General features: G+C 32.1%; 1 protein-coding gene across 2 annotated transcripts in view; it reads right to left on the bottom strand.

The window, feature by feature from the left end:
• Positions 1–21884, bottom strand: part of LOC140063632 (coiled-coil domain-containing protein CG32809-like) — a 159100-nt gene extending 137216 nt beyond the window's left edge. The window contains exon 1 of one of the 2 annotated variants that reach the window (XM_072110058.1): positions 21756–21884. The gene's annotated coding sequence lies outside the window, so the exon portion shown is untranslated. The remainder of the gene's footprint in view (positions 1–21755) is intronic. The other variant, XM_072110059.1, reaches the window with a different exon arrangement.
• Positions 21885–24676: the final 2792 nt, after the last annotated feature.

Below are 24676 nucleotides of genomic sequence, written 5' to 3'. Positions count from 1 at the left end.
TTTTGTACAAATTGCATTCTACTCATCTTCCTTGGTAGATTCACCAAATGTGAGTCCATTTCGATTTAAAATAGTGCTATACGAGCACGTTAAAAATGACAAAATGCGCACATTAATTGTACAAAAGTGCTAAAAATGGTAAAAATTAAGGCCATTTTAAAAAGAATATAACTCTTCAGAATGGCAGGTGACCCCCAATTTTTTTAACTTATTATGGAAGCCAATAAGTTGTAGATATAAATATATATACATATTAGACGTACAAAATGGTATGACGTCATCAAATGGCCACTTGAATTTAAAAATTAGTAATTTTTATGTTTTTGTGTGGGTTATCACATTCAACAGAGCCCATCTCCGTTATTTGAGCCCGATTTTCGCACAAATTTTAGGATGTGCTTGCTCAATTAATTATCTTTCTCAGGAGTTGTCAACATTTTTGTTTTGATGACGGCATCATGCGTAAAAACTTGAATAACCTAGGTCGTGTATTTTCAGCTACACCATAAATTTGAATATCTTACAGCTCTTCAGAATTAAAGGTGACCTTGAAGATTATAATTTATTATAAAAGCTGATGAAACGTAGACATGAATTCATATAAAAATTAGGCCTATCGGATGTTGTGACATTATGAAATGGTCAGTTTAAATTAAAAGGTAGTTTTTTTCTCTCTTTCGTCAAATTTATACAAATTTCAAAGAGCGCGCATTGCGCTTCTACGTTTCAAATTCTCTTCCAATCCTTATATTTATTTGCTCAATTCATTATCTTTCGAAATTGCCATATTCGAGTTTATTATGATAATTCCATCATACCAAAAAATTAGAACATGATGTGGGTCCCGTAATTTCACCTATGCTACACTGTATATAGATATACAGTATATACTGTACATATTGTATATGGCATATAATAGGCACAACTCGGCACTATAAGCGTATGCATCATGTCATAGGATGGCGTGCATCAACTGTTTACGATAGTATGTTAACGTACGTGCATGTTTTAAAAAATTTAATTTCATTAAAATGATAACAATGATCACCTATAATTCGTCAAAGTGACGAATTAAATTCTAGTTTCTGTTGTAATTGGTGTAACAGGAAGCTTCCAACAAGTTCACATGTTTCTGCGCCATCATAACTACCCATAGTCACATCGAATGCTGTGGGCCTTTCTTTTGCCATGGTTGCTGTTTGTGTGATAGTACTGATTTTTTGGTATGTACGATGATGTCTCTTTCGTCGTTGGTAATATCATCGTATCTATTAGCAAAGTCTAGTGCTTTATTCAGCAGGTCATTGCTGATAGAGGGGTAAAATTCTACGATGTCGAAGCATATAAAGTTGTGTTGTTGTTTCTTTATATGAATTATGTACATTTAAATTGGTTGATGTACCCGCAAACGTATAAGGTATAAACAATGAGTGTGAAATGTATGCATGTTTAACTTTTTTGTTGTTTTCATTATTGTAATTCTGTCCGTCCAAAATGTCCACTCCGACACGTTGGCTTATATCCAGAGCAAATAAGTAAGCAAGTCTACTGTTTTTCATCTATATACAACACTAATAAGATTAACCATACATTAAAACTTAAATAATATATTTAACTGACAATTTGGCTGAATGCCGGGGAATCGAAATCTGTCCGTCCAAAAAAATGTCCACTCCGACACCTCATAAACTACCATTAATTTTTATGTTAATAATATAAAAAGTTGAATATTCATAGCAAAAATTATAAGCTGACATACTACAATTAATATAATGTACATATAATGTTTCTAAACACAAGTAATTCACTGTAATGCACTCTAATATGGTGTTCACATAATGTTCAGTCCGACACACATATTTGATCAAAGTAAAATGGCTGATTTTTTAACAACTATGAGACAATGTTATTGTTATTTTATTTATATCTGTTTGTGTCATTGATATTTAAGTGAAAATAGTCTTGTTTAACTGTGTTTTTAGTATTATTAACGAGTCACCGGCACCTGCTTCGAGGCGGTATTTTAGTCTCTCAGAAAATAATTTTAAACTAGTTGAAGCCACCATGGCAAAAGTTATGAATTCCTAATAATACTGGTTGTTATAGGTGATCAATTTAAGTATTTAATGCAAAAAAACACAAAAAAAATTTAACATCTTTAATATTGAAGTTTTTCATGTCCTGTTTAATATGTCCAAAAATTGTCCACTCCGACACATATTAACAATCTTTGTTTTAACGACATCTTTTTATTTAAAGTAGGTACTGGTACCAAATATGACCACAGTAAACTTTATAATTGCCAACTGATGGTTTTATGGTCGTAAGGTGGTTTCCCGATTAATCTTACGATCAAAACGGTACTGGGTATGATCAACTAGCGTTCGTGTTCCCACCTAATCATCCATTCATAGAAGTACTGATGAAGATATCAATCTGTGGCGACAATAGAATGGACCCGAGACCTGGCTATCTTCGACTTTTAAATAATAGAAAGTTTAGAAAAATGTTTTTGTTAAACTAGAAATGTACGTTGTATGTATATAGAAAAATGGTTGTAGTTTTCAAAATTACGTTGTATAAGTTGCGATGTGAAAAACTGTTATTTGATCGTTAGTTGTCGTGTACATAAAGCAAAAATATAAATATAATAAAATAAAATAAAAATCGTTAGTAAAACTTTTAAAAAGAGTAAAGATATAAAGAAGAAAAGCAAAGAGATCATGGAGCGACTGTACCAATTTGTCTTCTCAGATATTAGGACTTTAAAAACTGGAGGTCCAGTGTACACATTTTTCTCCTGTGCACTTTGAAGAACTTCAGTGCATCTTACAGAAGAATAGGGGATTCCCAGACCTTGTCGAATGTGCGCTGTTTTCACTTGAATATAATAAGTGACCCTTCTTAAGGGAAAATAATGTTGTTGTATGTGTCATCCACACCTGTGCGCAATTCAGTCCAGTACGGTACGGTGTATTTATATTAATTACATTTACAATAAATAAAAAACCCACCTTGCTCCTCTTCTTTAAAAGTACAATTACAGTACTTCAATGTAAAATTGTTAATACTGCACTGCAGCTTATGGCGAGTCTTCTTCTCATAAACCTTACAATTTTACTTGTAATTTGATCCAGAACGCATTAAGTATAGCAAGTCTTTCTAATAAGTTTCTTAATAAGAATCATCTTCATCAATCAAGTCAGTAATAGTGTATGTCCCAAATATATTCACAAACCAATCTAGGATGGATGTGTCTGACACAGTTTTAAATTCTAAAAATACTTAATACTATAGTTTAAATATTTAGTATTTTTTGCATTTTATTTCTACAACAAATAATGCTTTCCACCAACTAATTATGCCAGAGAGCTAGAGCAATTTCTTGATGTCTTTAAAGTTCTCTAATCGTCTACTAATTTGAACAGTTTTCGAAATCAAAATCTCAAAATGATCAATGATGTTTTTCCCTGTAATTTGTTTGGAGTTTCCTACTTTATTTTCAGTATTTTATTCAATCACTGACATAAAGCACGACCACTGTAAATAAAGTAATAATGTATGCCTATATGGTACATTATTAATAATGGCTTATCATAAAGACAGTAACTTGATCCATAATAAGAAAGGATCTAGCCAAATATAAAGCAAACGCAGTCTTTAATTTAGTATTAGAGGAATATGAAGGCATTCTTTCTTGTGTTTGTCATGAATGCCCATGTACAGACTTATTATATGATAATTTGGCCTGGTTTAGTTTTAAAAATCGTGTGACGTAATATAATTAGATTGCCACCGGGAAGAGGTCAGGTTTTCGCGAGAACTTGAGGAAGAGGGTTTTGGAATTGCTTTGATTTGATGCTTGGAAGAACACAGTATACAGTCTGTAGTGTAAACATTGATAGCTTGATTATAATTATATCAATGGGTCTGTTTCTGCTGCATAACGCAATTTAACCGGTTATTTTAAAATAGATTAAAAATAGATAACATTAACAATAACAAGACCGCGTTTCTGCTCAATTTGTGCTCCGAAATAACTGGTTAAATCTATGGGTGGTCGTCGAGCAAAACCAAAATGCAATACACTCAGACGGAAGTAGTAAGTTGGCTGTTTGTTTACATCGACGTCGTCAGTACACACGTGTGTATATTGCCAAACATCTCAAACATGTTAAAATAATAAAATGTTGTCTATAGGTCTACAAGTTTTGTTTTTTGTAAAGCCTACTTTACTATTGCTAATAAAATTAATTCTCATGGCGCCTTCAATAACGTGGGGAGGGTCGTGCAGCGCCCAATCGCCTAGGATAATTTTTATCTAGCCTAATTCCTCAACAAAGGCGATGATACGGCCCTTCCCACGTGAACAACTGTTGTCTTTCGCGAGCGCGGTCCTACAAAACACCAAACGGAAACAAAAACGAGACTCAGAATGTTGCAATACTTACCAAATGAGAGTAGATAATTGTTAATTAATTATGAAAACCCAACTTTTATAGCAAAAATCGTCCGAATTTATGTTAAAAACGATGAGTTTAGCCACAAAAACTTAAATCAAACGAGAGTATCCAAGTCATAGAATATCGCACGCACATAGTGCCTTTAATAAAATAATGAGTATTGAACATTATTTCGTATATTTATGTACTAACATAAATAATAACACATTTCTATGCTTAATAAAATCATATTTAACATATCATCAAAGGCTCTGATTACCTTTGTTTTCGGTCGATGTGATGTTTTTCTAAAAAATTATATTATGTAAAACGATCAACGGCAGGCACAAAAACAAAATATTCCTGGTGCAGCCATTTTCTTAGATTTCAGTAAAGCTTTCGACACCATTGATAGAAATTTTATCTTAAAAGCACTACACAAATTTAAATTTGGTCCATCATTTATTTCGTTGGTAGCAACGCTACTTAAAGGCACAAAGAGTTGTATAAACCACAACGGGTGGTTATCTGAATTCTTCGAACTTAAATCTGGGGTTAGACAAGGTTGCCCATTGAGTCCTTACCTTTTTAACATTGCGACAGAAATCTTCGCTCTCAAAATTAAAATGAGTAAAGATGTAAATGGTATCAAATTGCCTAATACAAATTATCCAATTAACGAAATCAAAATTACTAGCTACAGTATGCTGATGACAACACATTATTTCTTGGTGATAATGCTTCCATCTCAAATGTTTTTAAAATCATTAAAGAATTTTCCAATTTGTCAAGCTTGCATCTAAATAAAAATAAAACAGAAGGCCTGTGGTAGTAACGTAAAAAAAAAGGAAAACGTCGAAGACATTAATTGGAAAAATGACGGAAAAGCAAAAGCACTTATAGACATTATATTTTCTAACACAATACCGGCTGAAAATATCGAGGAAAATTGGACGAAACAAATAGAAAAACTACAAAACATTACCTACCTATGGGAAAAAAGATATCTGTCGTTGAAAGGTAAAGTGGTAATTATTAAATCACTGCTGATATCCCAAATTTTATTTCCAATTATGGTCCTCGATGTACCTCAATGGGTTAATAAAGCTATAGAAACAATACTATATACATTTTTATGGGGAGGCAAAAAGGAAAAAGTTAAACGGACTACGGTTATTGGAAACAAAATACATGGAGGTCTAGATATGGTCCATGTACCTACTATAATAACTACCTTTAAAATCAATTGGATCAAAAGAATTTTTAACAATGAAATAGCAGCATGGAAAAATATACCACTGTCAATTTTATCAGGTATTGCACCGAATATATCGTCTCTCTATTTTAATTCCTCTGCATCACAACTTTATACAACTTTACAGACGCAAAGGAAAGAATTTTATGTTATTGTGGTTGTTATGTTGGTATGAACTTAAAACTCCCAAGAATACAATTGAAGTGGGTATGCCAGCAAACGAGATTATTTGGTGCAATTCTTGCATTACATATGAAAATAGGCAACTGTATTTTAAAAAATGGATAGAGAACGGGATCGTTTATATCAAAGATCTTTTTAATAAAGATGCAACATTAAAGTCTTTTTCACAAGTTAAAGAAGTGGTGCAAAGAAAAGAATCCTTCACCATAGAATACTTTATGCTTTTTAAGGCAATTCCAAAGGAGTGGATTTATGGTAACTATAACGAAAATTGTGACCAAGTACTAAATTCCCCTGGATTTTACACAAAGAATCAGTTTATAACAATAGAGTCACTAACAAATCTATTAATAAGGTATGAACTTATACATAAATATTTCAAACCACCAAGCAGTCAAGTGTACTGGCAACATCATTTCAAATTTTATGAATTTAATTGGGATGATATTTGGAACAATCTATGCATAGTCTCCCAATACCCTAGAGTATTCTCCACAAACTGGAAAATCCTGAATAATTGTTACCCAACAAACATTTTACTGAAAAAAATGGGAATAATTGAAGATCAGTTTTGTAACTTCTGTAATGCACAATTGATAGATAATATAGAACATTATTTATATCTGTGTCCCAGAGTCTCCTGTTTATGGGATGAACTGAGACGAAATATAATGATAAATATAGAGTTAGAACATGTTTGGATTTTACGCACAAAGAATGAATTGTAAATAATATGAATAAAATTATTTTTATTGCTAAATTCTCAATATGTAAATTTAAACACAGTAACCATAAAAACAATCTTATTAATGTCTTTCATAATGAACTAATCACAAGGAATGTGCAAAATTTGTACTAAGATTGGGAACATAATACACGACATTTTATGTAGTTAAATATTTTATGGTTTTTATCATATATCTTTGACTCACTAACTATTTCATGCAACATTCGCTAGGTTTCAAGTAAATTTTATGTAACAATAAGGCAAAAGAAACTCTGTTGAAAAGTGGATTTAATTTTAAAAAAAAGCAATGTTAAATGAAAATATTTTGTTATTCAAAATAAAAAGCAATGTTAATATTTTGTTAGTTTAAATAGCTAGTAAGTAGTAATTTACAGTTAAAAGAGAGAATATGCATTGTTAATTAAATATATGTTTGATCGAAACAAATGCAACGGTAATAGTATACTATGATTGTAAATATCTAAAAAAAAAATGAAAAAAAAAATGCTAAGAGAATGGGAAAGGGTTAGAATAGATTATATGTACACAAAAAAAGAAATCAGTACTAGTAGAAATTATATAAGAATAGGTTACGAAATGAATACAACTGATTGTTCTAATCAGAAGAAAAAACAAACATTGTTAATTGAATATTAGATGTTAAGTAGGATGTTGAAAATAACATGTGTTAATAGGAAAAAAAAGTAAAACTACTGAGGAAACGGAAATGTATTATATATTATATGAAATGAGAGTATACAACAATTGTAATATATTTATGAAAGAATGAATGATGAATAAAGGTGGTGGCTACCACAAAAGATAAAAAAAAAAAAAAAACGATCAAAGTAAGATTGTTCATTGTTCTCCTATTAAAGGCACTAAGGGCGTGCCATAAATACGCTCGTTTGGATTCAGTTTTTGTTGCTAAATTCATCGTTTATAACATAAATTTGGATGATTTTTGCTATAAAATTTGGGTTTTCAGAATTATTTAACCATTATCTATTCTCATTTGGTAGGTATTTGCAACATTCTGAGTCCCTTTTGTTTCCGTTTTGGTGTTCATAGGACCATACCCTTCGCGAGCGTGTATTAACGCCTCAAATTGTTTAGCTTGGGTAGTCTCCGGAACTCCACCCCGAATTCCTTTTTTACTTTCGCAAAAATGCTCTTATTTATTTATCTGTGAATCTTTTCTATTGCCTGCCATCCTTCCCCATACTTTCTCTTCCCCCCCCCCCCCCCCACCCACAACTGAATAACATATCTTGTGATTTCATTCATTCACATACATGTTCACTTCTTCGTTCGACTGTCAAAACCACGAGGAAAACACACATCGTACGCGACGGTATCTGACCCGGGGTCACAACTGTCAATCAAATAACCGTTATTTCATGTTGCAGCTAAGAATTGCTCAGCAATAACCGGTTAAACGGCGTTCTAACACCGATTTACATTGGTGTTTTTAACCGGTAATTTTGCGCTGCCTTTTAACCGGTTACCACAAATTTGTCCTGTTTCTGCTGCCAAGAAAATGGAGTTAATTTATTCACCGGTTATTTTTTATGCAGCAGAAACAGGCCCAATGTAATGGAAGCACCTCACTGTTCTAAAGCTTGTCTGCATACAATAGTACTTTTATATTTTGAAAACACAATATTTACAGTTCTTATGAAAATAACACTTTTTTTTTCTTTTGACTATTTATGTATCCTGTTTATTGTCAACCAATGGAAAAATATAAGATATATTTAGGTCTGGGTCTCTGTGTGGCTAAACCTATTTAGCATTTATTATCATCAATAATACTATGATATAGTACTCCACATGCAAAGCTAAATAGCTCAAAGCACTTGCTCCATTGACAAAGGTTAAAAGGTTAATCAATATAAGATTTTAATTCATTCACAAAGTTATATTATAATAATACTCAGATTTCTCACAAGGATTTTACCTCTGGAAAAAGTATAAAAAGTATTTACTGTACTTGAACAGGACACAACATAACATTTTTAAAAAATGATACAAATACTTTATATTATACTATATAGTAAAACACATTCAGTGTAAAAATAAAAATAAAAAATAAAGTTGACACTTACACTTTACAGTAAAAAATAAATGAAAAATAAATTCACCGTATTTACAGTAAACTTAGGAACACGATTGATATTACTGTATATCTAGTTTTTGACTGACTCATCGTTCTACTCATATCTGAGTACTCGTGACCATTCTGATGAGGTCTCTCCATTCTTGCTGATTTTGAGCTTCATTGTAGCAACTGATTATTGGTCGGTTAGCAGCACCACTTATACCATCAATCCATCTGAGTCTCTGTCTTCCTCTATTTCGTTTCCCCTCAACTTTCCCAAACATAATCATTTTCTCCATACTATCTCCATCCCGTCTGGCAATATGTCCAAAATATTGTAGTTTTTGTTTGATAATAGATCCGATTAATGTGCCTTTCTTGCCTATTTCGTGCCTTACACTTTCATTAGTTCTTCTGGCAGTCCATGGAAACCTAGAAGCTTTCTCCAGCACCACATCTCAAAAGCTTCAATTCGTTTTTGATCTGCAGCATTAATTACCCATGTTTCACATGCGTATGTTGCAATTGGAAAAACTAGAGCTCCGATTAATTAATCTAATTTTTGTTGCCTTGCTGATGCTTCTGTCTTTCCATATCTTGTGCATTAAACACATTGATGATTTTGCCATTGCCAGACGATGTTTGATCTCAATGGAACATCCACCATGGTTTGAAATCATCGAACCAAGGAAGTTAAAGTAGTTGATAACTTCAATTACTTGGTTTCCTGCATGAATGATAGGGTTCTCCTCTTGTGGGTTAATGATCATCACCTTTTTCTTGCTTACATTTAGAAAATAGCCAAACTTTTCACTCTCCCTTCTTACTTTTTCAACCAGACCTTCCATTTCCTGTGCATTATCTGTTATTAAAGTAGTATCAGCATACCTGATATTATTTATAGTTCTGCCACCAATAGATATTCCGCTATTGCAGTTTTCTATAGCTAATCTCATAATATATTCTGCATAGACATTAAACAAGCGCGGAGACAGTATGCAACCTTGTCTCACCGCATACAGTCCTCACAGCAGCTTCCTGGTTATCATATAATGTCCTGAGGAGTTCTACTACATGCCTTGGAAAGCCCATTGCTATTAAAATATTCCAGAGTCTTTGATGCTGCACAGTATCAAAAGCTTTTGAATAGTCAATAAAGCACATATATAGCGGAAGGTTAAATTCAATAGCTCTTTCCATTATATTTCTAATATTTGCTATTTGGTCTCTTGTACCTCTTCCTTCTACAAAACCTGCTTGTTTAGAGTGAGTGAGTGGCCGAGCGGTTCAAGACAGTGGAACCGTATTACGTAGCCATAACATCGGCAAGGGTTCGAGGCTCACTCACTCCATGGTTCTGGTAGTAGAACGAGTCTTCTCGGATAAGGACTATAAACCGTAGGTCCAGTGTACACAACTAGCTCGTGTGCACTTTAAAGAACCTAGTACATCTTTCGAGACGTGTAGGGGATTACCCCGTTGTACTAGCCACTGATCACAAACTGGGCCCTCTGGGAGATCAGTCTTTGACTGAAGAGGTCATCCAGAATAAAAATAAACTAACTAAACTAACTAAAAAATAAACTAACTTGTTCTTGAGGAATTTTACGACGAATTATGTACAGCATAATCTTACTCGTGTGTGATATCAGAGAAATAGTCCTATTCTTTTTGCATTCTCTTGTATCTCTTTTCTTGGGTAGCGGTATAAATATTGATCTAGCCCAGTCAGTTGGCCAGCTCTTATCGGTCCATATCAAGTTACATAGATTATGCATTAAAGAGATACCTTCATCCCCTGTCTCCTTAAGAAGCTCAGCTGGAATATCATCATATCCCGATGTTTTCCCATCCTTTTTCTTTATTGCAAATTCCACTTCTGATCTTAGTATATTTGGTTCATGTTAATCTACATCAATTGCTTTTGTAACTTGATCTGCATCTTTACTATCATACAATCTTTGACAATATTCTTTCCACCTATACTTGATTTAGTGACTCTCAGTTAGAATCGTACCGTCCCTATCTTTAATAACATTTAATTTTACAGCCCTCTTGCAAGTAATTTTGTTTAAAGCTTTGAAGAAGTCTCTAGAATGATTGGTAACGAAATGCGATTCAACCTCCCTGCATTTTCTTTCAAGAAAGGTCTGTTTATCTTGTCTAGTAACATGTTGGATACTTCTACTAAAGATGTTTATATTGACTGCGGTCTCTCCCACTGTGTAAACCATTTGCTTTTATTTGCCGCCTTTCATCTGCCAGTGCAACCACCTTGTCCGATATCCAAGCGGCTCTGCATTTCTTTAGTTTTGGTAAATTTTTCCGAGCTGCTAATGAGATTGCATTTTTTGTCAACTCCCACAATTCATTTGGTTTCCATGTTTTTTCCTTTTTAAGACTTCAGCTCGATATTGATCATTTATTTGTTTAACATCATATCTGCGTAGTAGAGTGTCTCGTTTTACTATCTTTAGTTTGCAACGAATTTCGATATTTTCCATCTGGTGATATCCAAGTATATAGTCGTCATGGGTGCTGTTGAAATAATGTATTTGTTAAAACCAGGTCATTCTCAATGCAGAAATCCATCAGTTTTTCACCTCTCTCGTTAGCATGGCCAAGCCCAAACCTTCCCATTGCATGATTCTTCTCCAGGTTACTTCCAACTTTGGAATTAAAATCACCCATAATAATAACAATGTCTCTCTTTGGGGTTTTTATTAATAGTTTCTTGGAGTTCTTGGTAAAATTAATTAATTATCTCCTCATCTACTAAAGAGGTTGGAGCATACACTTGAATTATTGAGATATTGACTGGTTTTGCTTGAAGACGAATGGATATAATTCTGTCACTGATTGGGTTATATCCAAGAACAGATTTTGCAGATTGTCCTGACATTATAAAACCAACTCCATTACGCCTTAGTCTATCTGAGCCAGAAAAGTACACAGTGTATCCATTATCTGTTCTGAAATGACCTTTCCCAATCCATCGGACTTCTGATAAACCACAGATCGGAATTGTGCATCTATATAATTCTCTCTGGTGAATGTGCAGTTTGCTAGGATCAGTCATACTTCTTACATTCCATGTTCCAGTATGCAAGTTATGTCTTAAATTAATTTTTTCCTTTGTTTCATTTGTTTCTAGTCTTTAGGTAGTATTAATTTAGCATCATAACCAAAGTTTCAATTAAAATTAGCACATTAGCATAAAAAAACAACAATTATTCTAGAAAAAACATGCATATGCTGTCAATTTGTTTTTGGGCCTGTGGCGCAGTGTGTTGGATGCTGGATTACTGATCGTGAGATTGTGGTTTGAATCCAACTCTTGCCGCATTGCTTGTATCCTTTAGGCAAGGCACTTTACTTAAATTTGGCTCTCCCCACCCAAGTGTATTAAAGCCTAAAGGGGTACCCGGTTTAGAATTAAATTACTAGCTGAATTTTGGGAGAATGTTTCCATACGTGTTTGATCCAAAAAATGACCGAGGTAATAATGCTTGTAGCATGATTACTCATGAAAAGGGTACTATATAAATGTGGTATTATTATTATAATTCCGGCCACCAACGTTTTTATTGGTTTTTATGAGTGTACAGTGCGTGAACCAACCTGCTGCAAACACCGCCTCTTCCTCCACTATTGTTGTACCACCGAAACAGAAATCCATTGAGACAAAAAACTTCCAAATTCAGTGTTTTTGATTGTGTGTTATACTTCTGTAATCCAGCGGGTAGTATTCTTATCCACAAACTTGAAATAAATTTATTAAAGGCATAGATGGCAACACACAGCAAATCAGCCACCAAATAAATGCCTGTTTATTATAATTCCTGCTTATCCATGAGACTATGCCCAAAATACATTATGAAAATTTGGTACTAATGAAACTAAACAATTTTTAGTTTTTCACCAAATTTACTATTTGACTTGATTTCATTAATATATTAGCAGAGAAAAAAAGCAATTCTTGTATCAAAAGTATACTGTTACTTGTTAGTGTAATGCATTTTGCATGTTATCCTAGTCTGTGTTTTGACCTTCACCAGTCATCCATGCTGCACAGTTACAACTGTTTATGAATGAACTAAAATAACAATATGTACAAGGTATTGTATTGCCTGTAAAAGCGTGCTTTAGTACAGTACAGTACTACTCATGGACAGTGATGTTGATAATACATTGATATCAGCTTCGTACAGTATCCTATCATATCTGTACCTTTTGTGCAAACCACTCATTTCTCATCCATTTTTCTACTGCTAATCTGAAAATCAACCTTCTTTAATCTGACCTACTGTAATTCATTCAATTCAAATTTATTCATCAACATTTTTACAATAGGATATTATAAAAAAAAACATAATAAAAATGAAAATAGGGATATCAAAATAGAAGCTCAAATGAGCTTCTAAACAAACTTGATATTCATATAATACAGTAAATTATTCAAATTAGCTAAATTTGTAATCATAAATGAACAATTTTAGTGCTGTATCTGTGACCTTCAGGTTTGCTTGGTGATAGTATTAACTGTCATCAATGAAACTAGCAAACTATAATACAAGTGTACACATGTCAAGTTACTATAAGGTTGACTCATCACCATTAGTAATAATATGCATATTGAAAATTTCCCATAAAATATGCACATAAAACAATTCCATTTTATATCACAATTTAATAGTTTATGAACAATAATAAGTCTTTATATTTGTATTTTTTTAAAAGTAAAAATACATTTATAAAACACAAAATAACAAATTAATTATTAATTATTATCAAAAGATATTATTATAATTAATTTGGATTTTTTTTTCAAACATAGCAGTTGTGATGAAAAACAGTTTAACAAAATTTAATCTATAGTTTTTGGTTTTTAAATTAATTAATTATTATTTAATTATTTTTAACTTTAAATTTGTACATAACTATAGGCCTAACGATATTTTGTATGGAGACACTTTGTTTGATCGTTGTCAAAAGGTGTCCCCTGTTTATTTATACACATTTGTCACAAAATAATGTCATTTGATTTTAATTAAATAACTGATTAACAATAATCATAGTTGAATCTATAAAGGAGTTAATACAATTTTTTAAAACTTTAGTACCATTGTAACGTTTGAAAATTAAACCTTAAAACTATTGAGTATTCATATTCATTTATTTATTATCCAGAAAAACATAATTAACAACAATACAGTTTACCTCAAATTGTTAAAATATGCTAGTAGAAAATTTTTAATATTAAACATAATCTCACGGATCACTTGCAAATATTTGACTCACTGACTTTTTTCCTAGAAGTATATATTTATTGACTGAAACATTATAATAAGGAATTAGACATTTTCTTACAAAGGGAAATCAATATTTGGGCTATAAAGATCATTTTGGTTTCTCGCATCACTTTATCAGAAATTGAACTAGAAATTTCAATGGATGGTTCTACACATATCATGATGTGTATCGAGGCAATTTAATGAAACAAATTTCAATTTTGTTTCTTGATTATAATATAAAGAATACTATGTTATTATCAGTGTATTATTAAAGTTGAATTACTGGTTTTGAATGAATACTGTACATTTTTAAATCTAGTTTTTATTTTCAAGTACCTGTAATAATTTGTTTACTTTTTGAGTTAATTACTGAATGTACTGTACATTCTCTCCTATGGTTGGGAAATGGATTATGTTGCTTCATCAAGGTATTGCTTGAAAATAAATTAAAGAAATGTTCAACAAAGTTAAATATAATGAAATACTGTACATTAAGTGTGTTCATCTAGAATTTCAATAAATATCTTGATTCTTGAATGAGTCAAGTGGGACTGAGTAACCCTTTTTAAACAAAAGTACAAAAACCGCATGATTAAGGTAGTGTGTACTGTAAACTTGGATAATTTACCAATTACTGAAGGCTACTAATACTAAAATCACTTTGCATATTAATGCATTTTAAGAATCATATTTTGTCTCTTCACATTCTCATTAAATTCTGATCTTGTACATCGATGTTATTCATTCATTAGCTATAGCAAACACTCACTAAATTAACATTCCGAGTGTGAAAGTTCAAGAATATTCAAAATCTCACATGAGTAAGTCTGTACAATACTATACATCATAGCCTATGTAAATACGTGAACGTTATTGGTTGAAACTGCATCACATGACTAATGCTGCGAGGATCGTAAATTGTATATTTCCTCGAGTCTGATAATATCGAGTAATTTTCGGGTGATTATCGTGTCCCTGTCAATTAAACAGTAAAAATCCAGTAAATTCTTGAGAAGTTTGATATAGACTATGTAATTTGCGTGTGACAACACTTGAGTTTGGCGATGACTTTAAATAGGCCATTTTCCAGTTTTAATAAAATTATTCACTGAAAAAAAAATCCCCCCCCCCCCCGCCCCACAAACAAAAAATGATTTCACTTGTTTTAATAAAAAGACAAAAGAAATGGTTAATTTTATTGCTAAACACCGCAAACCCCGCAAACCCCCGCAAACCTCCAAAAAAAACATAGCAAACCCCACCGAACCAACATAAAAGTGATTGAATCATGTAGTGTACAACCCACTGGGTATATCTATCAATGTAAAAAAAAAATTTAATTTGTACTGTTAACAACTTATTTTTGGGGTAAAACATCATTTTTTGGTCAAAAATTATTGCTAAACCCCGCAAACCTCCAAAAAACCATAGCAAACCCCACCGAAACAACATACAAGTGATTGAATAATGTAGTATACGACCCACTGGGTATATATAAATTATTAAATTTTTACTGTTAACTACTTTTTTGGGGATAAAACACCATTTTTTGGTTAAAAATCAGCAATCATTTTTGACCAAAAAATGATGTTTTACTCCAAAAATAAGTAGTTAACAGTAGAAATTTAATATTTTTTTTACATAGATATACCCAGTGGGTTGTACACTACATGATTCAATCACTTTTATGTTGGTTCGATGGGATTTGCTATGTTTTTTTTTAGGTTTGCGGGGGTTTGCGGCCCTTGCAGGGTTCAGCAATACCCACCAAAAACCATTGTCTGACACAGACAATTTAAGTTTTTTTTTCATTTCAGGTTTATATTTTGTTTTTAATCCAGTTTTTGGTCAAAGTGAATACAGTTAACAATCTATCTTTAATTTTATAGTAATTTTAGTACATGTCATGTGCCTTTAAAATTTGATAAGGGAGAGGATGTGACATAATTTGTTTTTTCTTAAAAATATAAAATGAGAAAAACAAGTGAATACAGTATGCACACTATTATGATCAGTGTCTACCAGGCCTAGCAATTTGAATTCTAGTCATTTAATCAACAGTCTCAGTAAAAATAATCCATCTTTTGAATTCTAATCAATTTCACTTTTCTACTAAATTAAATGTAAAGATGAATCATCATTAAAAAAAATAAAGGACACACCCTGCTGTAGTACAGTAAGATTTACTATAGTAATTTCAACAAATACTGTAGATGCACAGTAATAATAAGATACTGATGGTAAATTTAGGGCTACAGCATTTATGGGTAGTTGAATCTATCTTTGTGAAAGAGTACATACTGTAATTCCTACATTAAGTTTCATTTTTGAGAATTATTAAGCACACATTGTATGCTTATATTGAGTCAAAAACTTAACTATAGTAGGAGGACATTGTTTAAGTTTTTGTTGGTGTACATGTACATTAGCTGTATAAATTGTACATATTTAAAGAGCAATATAATTAGAGATACTGGAATTGCATTTGAATCCACCCGTATCCGGACAACTACCCCCTGGACAATTACCACCCGGACAACTACTGTACCACCCGGACAATTACCTTCTAGGACAACTACTACCTGGACAATTACTCCCTAGGACAACTACCCCCCTTAGGACAACTACCACCCGGATAACTACCCCATAGGACAACTACTCCCTAGGACAACTACCCCCTTAGGACAACTACCCCCTTAGGATAACTACCCCCTAGGAAAACTACCCCCTAGGAAAACTACCCCCTAGGAAAACTACCCCCTAGGAAAACTACCCTCTTAGGACAACTACCCCCTTAGGACAACTACCCCCTAGGACAACTACCCCCTAGGACAACTACCCCCTAGGAAAACTACCCTCTAGGACAACTACCCCTCTAGAACAACAATACCCTCTGAAAAACCACACCTACTGTATATCATGACACCTACACCTACAGGTATACCTCCATGACCTTAGGTTATGATTATGATCTTGTAAAACTTACTGAACTTCAAATCATAGGGAGACAGATTAATCTTAAATGAAAGCTTTTGAATCTTTAAATATGAGTCAGCAGTTATTTGACTTTAAACGAGAATCGATAACGCTCCAAATGATTAAAACGTATTCCAATCTTGAAAAATAAAGGGGTGGGCTTATTTTATTCTTGCGTGACATAAAGATGCCGCATATAAATCTATGAACATACAGTTTACCTAGCTGCACTAGTCAATCGAAAATCTTTAAAAAAAGGTTATTTTCTATCATCCCCTTAATATTGATAAAATTGGCCTGATTATGTTCTCTCTTTTCGTTTTCAAAACAAATGTTTTACCATAACAGCTTATGTTATGTTGTTATTGATATACATTTACTGCAAGTCCAATAATAATGGAATATTGGTTTGGCTGTTACTACTTCATAGAAGAACTTTAAGTAATTTTTTTTAAACATTTTCTCCCCACTCCTGAGAAAATAGGACAACATTTTTCTAAAGAATAATTATATCCATGATGTGTTTATGTCTAACTGTCTACTTATTTCAGTTTATATCAATTCGTATTCTATAGCAAACAGCCTCCTAATTTTACTTTAGATTGAAAAAAAAAAGCCGATTATGAAAACATAGCTAACTGTGCCAATTGAGGAAATCGTTTTCATTGTTTGTCTTTTTAGAAGTTTTATTTTTTTTTAAAGATCGGTACAGTTATTACAAAATAGACTACAAATCTTAGGCACATACATCAATATATTAAATAGGTAGAATATTTTAATAATTTCACGTCAAATATTGTAAAATGTATAGTGTGGTACACCGACCTCTTAGTCCCCTCTTCACACACAATTTGATTTACAATACAATTGGCACCAATCGTAGTTGCAAAGCTGCTGTAGTTTTCCTATGGGCCAATTGTAAATGTCCTAGTGGGAAGCTAGAGGGTAGTTTTCCTAAGGGGTAATTGTCCTACAGTACAGTAGGGGGGTAATTGTCATAGGGGGTAGTTGTCTAAAGAGGATAGTTGTCCGTGGGATAGTTGTCCTAGAAGGGTGATTGTCTGGGGAGTTATTGTCCGGTGGTAGTTGTCCGGGTGGTAGTTGTCCTAGATCCACCACCTAGGATTTATTTGTACTGCATCAAGGGCCCACAAATGTAAAAACGCATCACCCACAAATGTGAAAACAACCACAAATGTGAAAACGCATCACCCACAAATGTGAAAACGCATCACCCACAAATGTGAAAACAACCACAAATGTGAAAACACATCACCCACAAATGTGAAAACAACCACAAATGTGAAAACACATCACCCACAAATGTGAAAACACATCACCCACAAATGTGAAAACAACCAGAAATGTGAAAACACATCACCCACAAATGTAATAATGTAAAGAGCACCCACATTAATGTAAAAATGATCATTGCCCACAAATGTGATAACGACCACAAAATTGTTGTTTTTTCACATTTTTGGGCGATGTGTTTTCACGTTTGTGATGGTTTTCACTTTTGTGGGTGATGTGTTTTCACATTTGTGGATTCATCAGGTCCCCTGTATCAACACTGGGTATTTACCAATATTACACTGTTACCGTACTACTTAAATTCATAAATTTAGTTTCATAGTAGCAATACCAAAACAATGCATTATGATTATTCTACAATATGCCACAAGTCAAGTTGTGTTGACTTGGTTGGTTTAAATATGGTTTAAATGATTTCTTCCTACTTCTACTGTTGTACATTTCCTATAATTTCCTTGCTTTCATATCTCCTTTTCCACTTACACTACTCCGTCCTCCATGTACATGTATAATAATGATACACTGTAATTTATTCTATCGTTACAATTATTGTGCATTTCATAGTTGTATGAAATGGCTAAAGAAATTGCCATCCAACAAAATCAATATGTTTTGCATATTATTATTTGTCAGTCATTGAATAAATGAAAGTGATATCAAGTTGATCATGATACTATGATACCAATAATCCTTATTTCCATTCCCAAACTAATAAATTATATTGATAAGTTTATGCTTTAGAATTCACCAGCCAATTTGTATGTCTCTTGGGAAATTCTCATGTAAAGTGTTTTAAAGCAAGCAGAGAGGAATGACCTTAAGGTCATTAAGTAAAAGAGCATTCATGTTTTAAGAAGGTTTTGAAAATCATGTATCATATTATTGTATCTAAATAGATCTTTCATAGGCCCTGTTTCTGCTACCAAGTAAATACCGTATTTTAATACAGTATATTTGTTAAACATGGATGGATAATCTATAGTCAAGGAAAGTAAGGAACAACATTTGGGGAAAGAAATATTTCGAGAAAATTAAAAAACAACAAACAGGACACTACAGCCAGAATTTAGCAAAAGTTAAAGGAGAGTATAGGGTGTGCGAACTTGTCGTTGAAAAAAGAATTCAATAACAAAACAAACAGAGACTGTGAAAGCAAAGGCTACAATACAACATCGCCAACGATAACAAATTCTAATTTAGGCAAGGAAGGAATAACTTTTACCCATTTTGGGGTATCGAAAGGCAGGTTGGATAAAAAAGATGAATTTTAACATGACCACCCAAGATAATTAATACTTACTACTAGCAGAAACAGGCTACTAAAAAATATTGTATAAAATATACCGTATACCATATTTGTATACGTTATTATGTATGTACGTATTTTGAGGATATGCAGAAGAAACAGGCACATACTGTACTGTCAGTACATTCTCAGATCTGCATTCTATGTTTTTACAAAAATAATTTATCTTGTTTCAGCAGTAAGATTTGACGGAAACTAGCAACTTAAAGCGAAAGATAGGGTGTGTTCAGGCTTTCCCGAGTAAAAGTTGGCAACCTGCAGAGAACCCACCGAATTTTCTGATAATCGGTTCATGTAGTTGATGTGCCTGGGTAAATAAGCCAGAACTGGTCCAAAGACACTCAATTGGGTTCATTGCCTATCAGTATCAGTTACTTAAATGTATAGGGCCAGGTTCTGCTGTCATCAATTAAGGTTTAAAAAAAAACCCCAATTGATTCCAAATGTCATCAAAACTGGTTGTATTTTAATAACAGTTTCTATGGAGCAATTTTTAGTTGTCTCATAAAAGGCTGCATGACGGGACGGTTTTCAATAGAAAAGGAATAAAAGGATCTAAACAATATGATACTCATGATAACCAGTAACATAGTGGAAATGTTCATAGCGCCGATACTGTACATCTATCAAATTAATCTGCAGTGCCTTGCCACTACTTTACAATAGTTGACACCAAAGGAACTTCGCTAATCGCCAACTGTTAATACATTCTTGATTCTGACCAATAATCATAATTCAGATCATGTTCAGTGTTCTCACACAAGCTGAGAATTTGGTGTGAACCAGTCCAAACAACATAGGACTATTAAAGAATAAAAAATAAGGCTAGGTGTGTATTTAATTTCCCCAAGGCAATAACAAACAAAAAGTGGATGCATCAATGCATTCTGTCTAGTGGTCGTTGATGACTAATGAAAACTGGTTACCGTTACCTCAACAGTAATTAAACAAATGATGATCATTACTTTCTTTAAAAGGCAAGATACTAGTGATATTGATTTCTACATTAATCAGTTATCACTTTATATGAATTTATAAACAGAAGAAGTTAGTAATAACAATGAAAATGGTGAACAGAAACAGTGCACTGTACATTGATAAACTACAAGTTCAACATATTTTTTATACAAGTCAATTTAATGGTATCTACAATACAGGCAAATTAATTCGGTCTGTAAAAAAATTGATGTACATCTATGAATACCGCCGGAAGGTTGTGTCTATCACAAAAAAGAATCTTAATCGATAGTCATTCACATGCCTCGCGAGCTGATCAAAAATGGCCTGTCGTGGGTCACTATCGATAGAATCCGCACTTGAGAAGTCGTCACATGATGGATCACAGTTCATGAGCCATAGGAATGTAGACTTTTAGTGGGTTAAGATTATCTAGGGGTAAAGTACAGTACTTCAGGGAAGGTACTGTAGATAACCATAGCTTTATTTAATAGCAGCTAAATAAACTTGGATATTATGGTACCATCATACATATCTCTAGTTTTATTTATAATGATTTTTTTAACATTGAATTTCTCTATTTTACACAACTTGGCTGAAATAAAGATAACTAAAAATAATCAATCTTAATTACGTTTTACTAACTAAAATAATGATTTCTCACATAATTGTCAAAGTTAATTTCAAGAATTTAAAAACAGGACTTCCCAAAATTCTGCAGGTCATTTTACATGAGGCCATCGTCAGTTTAATACCAAGTACTGTAATAGAGATTCTTTCTTTGATATACGTATACATACGGTATCAGAAACACACAGAATTCTTTACCTTTCCCAATAGCCCCATATTCAACACTTAAACGAACATATATGAGACACACATTAAAATCTATGAGAAGAGGCATCCTTTATGTATTACCCTTTGATGCCTTCCTTATTTCACGTCTTAAAATAGTTATAGGCCTAGGTAAGAGTCTGTAATCATACATAGAATCGTGCATCTTTATTTTTAGTTAAAAACAAACCAACCGTTTTTTAGATATAAACTTATATGAATACAATGGTCTACAACAATTAACGAATTTTCATTTTTAACGACAAATTCAGCCATTCTAATCAGCAGTTCGCTTGCGGACGTCTGTCATGTTCTATCAAAATGTGACTTTTCCTCACGACAATATAAAATGAAACAACGACTTACCTGTGTTTTTTTAACCAATTATGGAAAAATAAACCGTTCCTACAGTGTATGAAAAACAGTATTTGATATAAAGGTTATATATCAGTAATTAAACAGGCTAAATATTATCCAAAAATCAAATATTTGTATAATCAAATTGAACCGCGGTTCAGTCGTTGTGTATGCTCTGATGTTGTTCACAACAAAATTGGCAGCATGTGTTTTTTGTATATTTTGATATCCGCCCTCTATGTTTACATTATTGACCATTTTAAATTGTTGCACAACATGAGCTATATTGTGTAGTCGTTTTTTGATAACTGAGAGCTATCAGTGTGTATAATCCTCGTACATAATTGTTTCTTAGTTGTAATAAAGAACACATTATTATAATATCAAGCATGTTATTATGATATACAAATTTATAGGTATCAATACTGATATTTTTACTTTAAAAAATTTCAATAAGTTTTTTAATAACACAGAAACAACATTCTTAATTTAACAAATGATATGTAGTACTACTAAATCAATGTCTAATTGCATAAGGACTATGTGTACAGTATTATGATCAGTGTAGTTACAATTTGATAACTGAGCACGCATCTCACATCTACCTCATCAATAATTATTATTAATAATCTATATCACGTTGTTGAATATGATGAGTGTAGTCATAATTTGATAACTGAGCACGCATCTTTTAGAATCTACGTCATCAATTTTAATATTAATATCATATATCACATTGTTGGATATGATCAGTGTAGTCATAATTTGATAACTGAGCACGTATCTTTTAATATCTACATCATCAATAATTATTATTAATAATCTATATCACATTGTTGGATATGATCAGTGTAGTCGTCATTTGATAACTGAGCACGCATCTTTAAATATCTACCGCATCAAAATTAATATAAATAATCTATATCACATTGTTGGATATGATCAGTGTAGTCGTAATTTGATAACTGAGCACGCATCTTTAAATATCTACCTCATTAATAATTTATATTAATATCATATATCACATTGTTGGATATGATCAGTGTAGTCAGAATTTGATAACTGAGCACGTATCCTTTAATATCTACCTCAATAATAATTTATATTAATATCATATATCACATTGTTGGATATGATCAGTGTAGTCAGAATTTGATAACTGAGCACGCATCTTTTAATATCTACCTCATTAATAATTTATATTAATATCATATATCACATTGTTGGATATGATCAGTGTAGTCAGAAATTGATAACTGAGCACGTATCTTTTAATATCTACCTCAATAATAATTTATATTAATATCATATATCACATTGTTGGATATGATCAGTGTAGTCGTAATTTGATAACTGAGCACGCATCTTTAAATATCTACCTCATTAATAATTTATATTAATATCATATATCACATTGTTGGATATGATCAGTGTAGTCAGAATTTGATAACTGAGCACGTATCTTTTAATATCTACCTCAATAATAATTTATATTAATATCATATATCACATTGTTGGATATGATCAGTGTAGTCAGAATTTGATAACTGAGCACGCATCTTTCAATATCTACCTCATTAATAATTTATATTAATATCATATATCACATTGTTGGATATGATCAGTGTAGTCGTAATTTGATAACTGAGCACGCATCTTTAAATATCTACCTCATTAATAATTTATATTAATATCATATATCACATTGTTGGATATGATCAGTGTAGTCAGAATTTGATAACTGAGCACGTATCTTTTAATATCTACCTCATTAATAATTTATATTAATATCATATATCACATTGTTGGATATGATCAGTGTAGTCAGAATTTGATAACTGAGCACGTATCTTTTAATATCTACCTCAATAATAATTTATATTAATATCATATATCACATTGTTGGATATGATCAGTGTAGTCGTCATTTGATAACTGATCACGTATCTTTCAATATCTACCACATCATTAATTAATATTAATATCATATATCACATTGTTGGATATGATCAGTGTAGTCATAATTTGATAACTGAGCACGTATCTTTTAATATCTACCTCAATAATAATTTATATTAATATCATATATCACATTGTTGGATATGATCAGTGTAGTCAGAATTTGATAACTGAGCACGCATCTTTCAATATCTACCGCATCAATAATTCATATTAATATCATATATCACATTGTTGGATAGGATCAGTGTAGTCGTCATTTGATAACTGATCACGTATCTGTCAATATCTACCTCATTAATAATTTATATTAATATCATATATCACATTGTTGGATATGATCAGTGTAGTCGTCATTTGATAACTGATCACGTATCTGTCAATATCTACCTCATTAATAATTTATATTAATATCATATATCACATTGTTGGATATGATCAGTGTAGTCAGAATTTGATAACTGAGCACGCATCTTTCAATATCTACCTCATTAATAATTTATATTAATATCATATATCACATTGTTGGATATGATCCGTGTAGTCAGAATTTGATAACTGAGGACGTATCTTTCAATATCTACCTCATTAAGAATTATTATTAATATCCTATATCACATTGTTGAATATGATGAGTGCAGTCATAATTTGATAACTGAGCACGCATCTTTCAATATCTACCTCAATAATAATTTATATTAATATCATATATCACATTGTTGGATATGATCAGTGTAGTCGTAATTTGATAACTGAGCACGCATCTTTAAATATCTACCTCATTAATAATTTATATTAATATCATATATCACATTGTTGGATATGATCAGTGTAGTCAGAAATTGATAACTGAGCACGTATCTTTTAATATCTACCTCAATAATAATTTATATTAATATCATATATCACATTGTTGGATATGATCAGTGTAGTCGTAATTTGATAACTGAGCACGCATCTTTAAATATCTA

Source organism: Antedon mediterranea, chromosome 1, assembly GCF_964355755.1.
Source record: "Antedon mediterranea chromosome 1, ecAntMedi1.1, whole genome shotgun sequence".
NCBI classification, from domain to species: domain Eukaryota; kingdom Metazoa; phylum Echinodermata; class Crinoidea; order Comatulida; family Antedonidae; genus Antedon; species Antedon mediterranea.
Note: the sequence above shows the minus strand (reverse complement) of the source record. Positions and strands in the feature narration are given on the sequence as shown.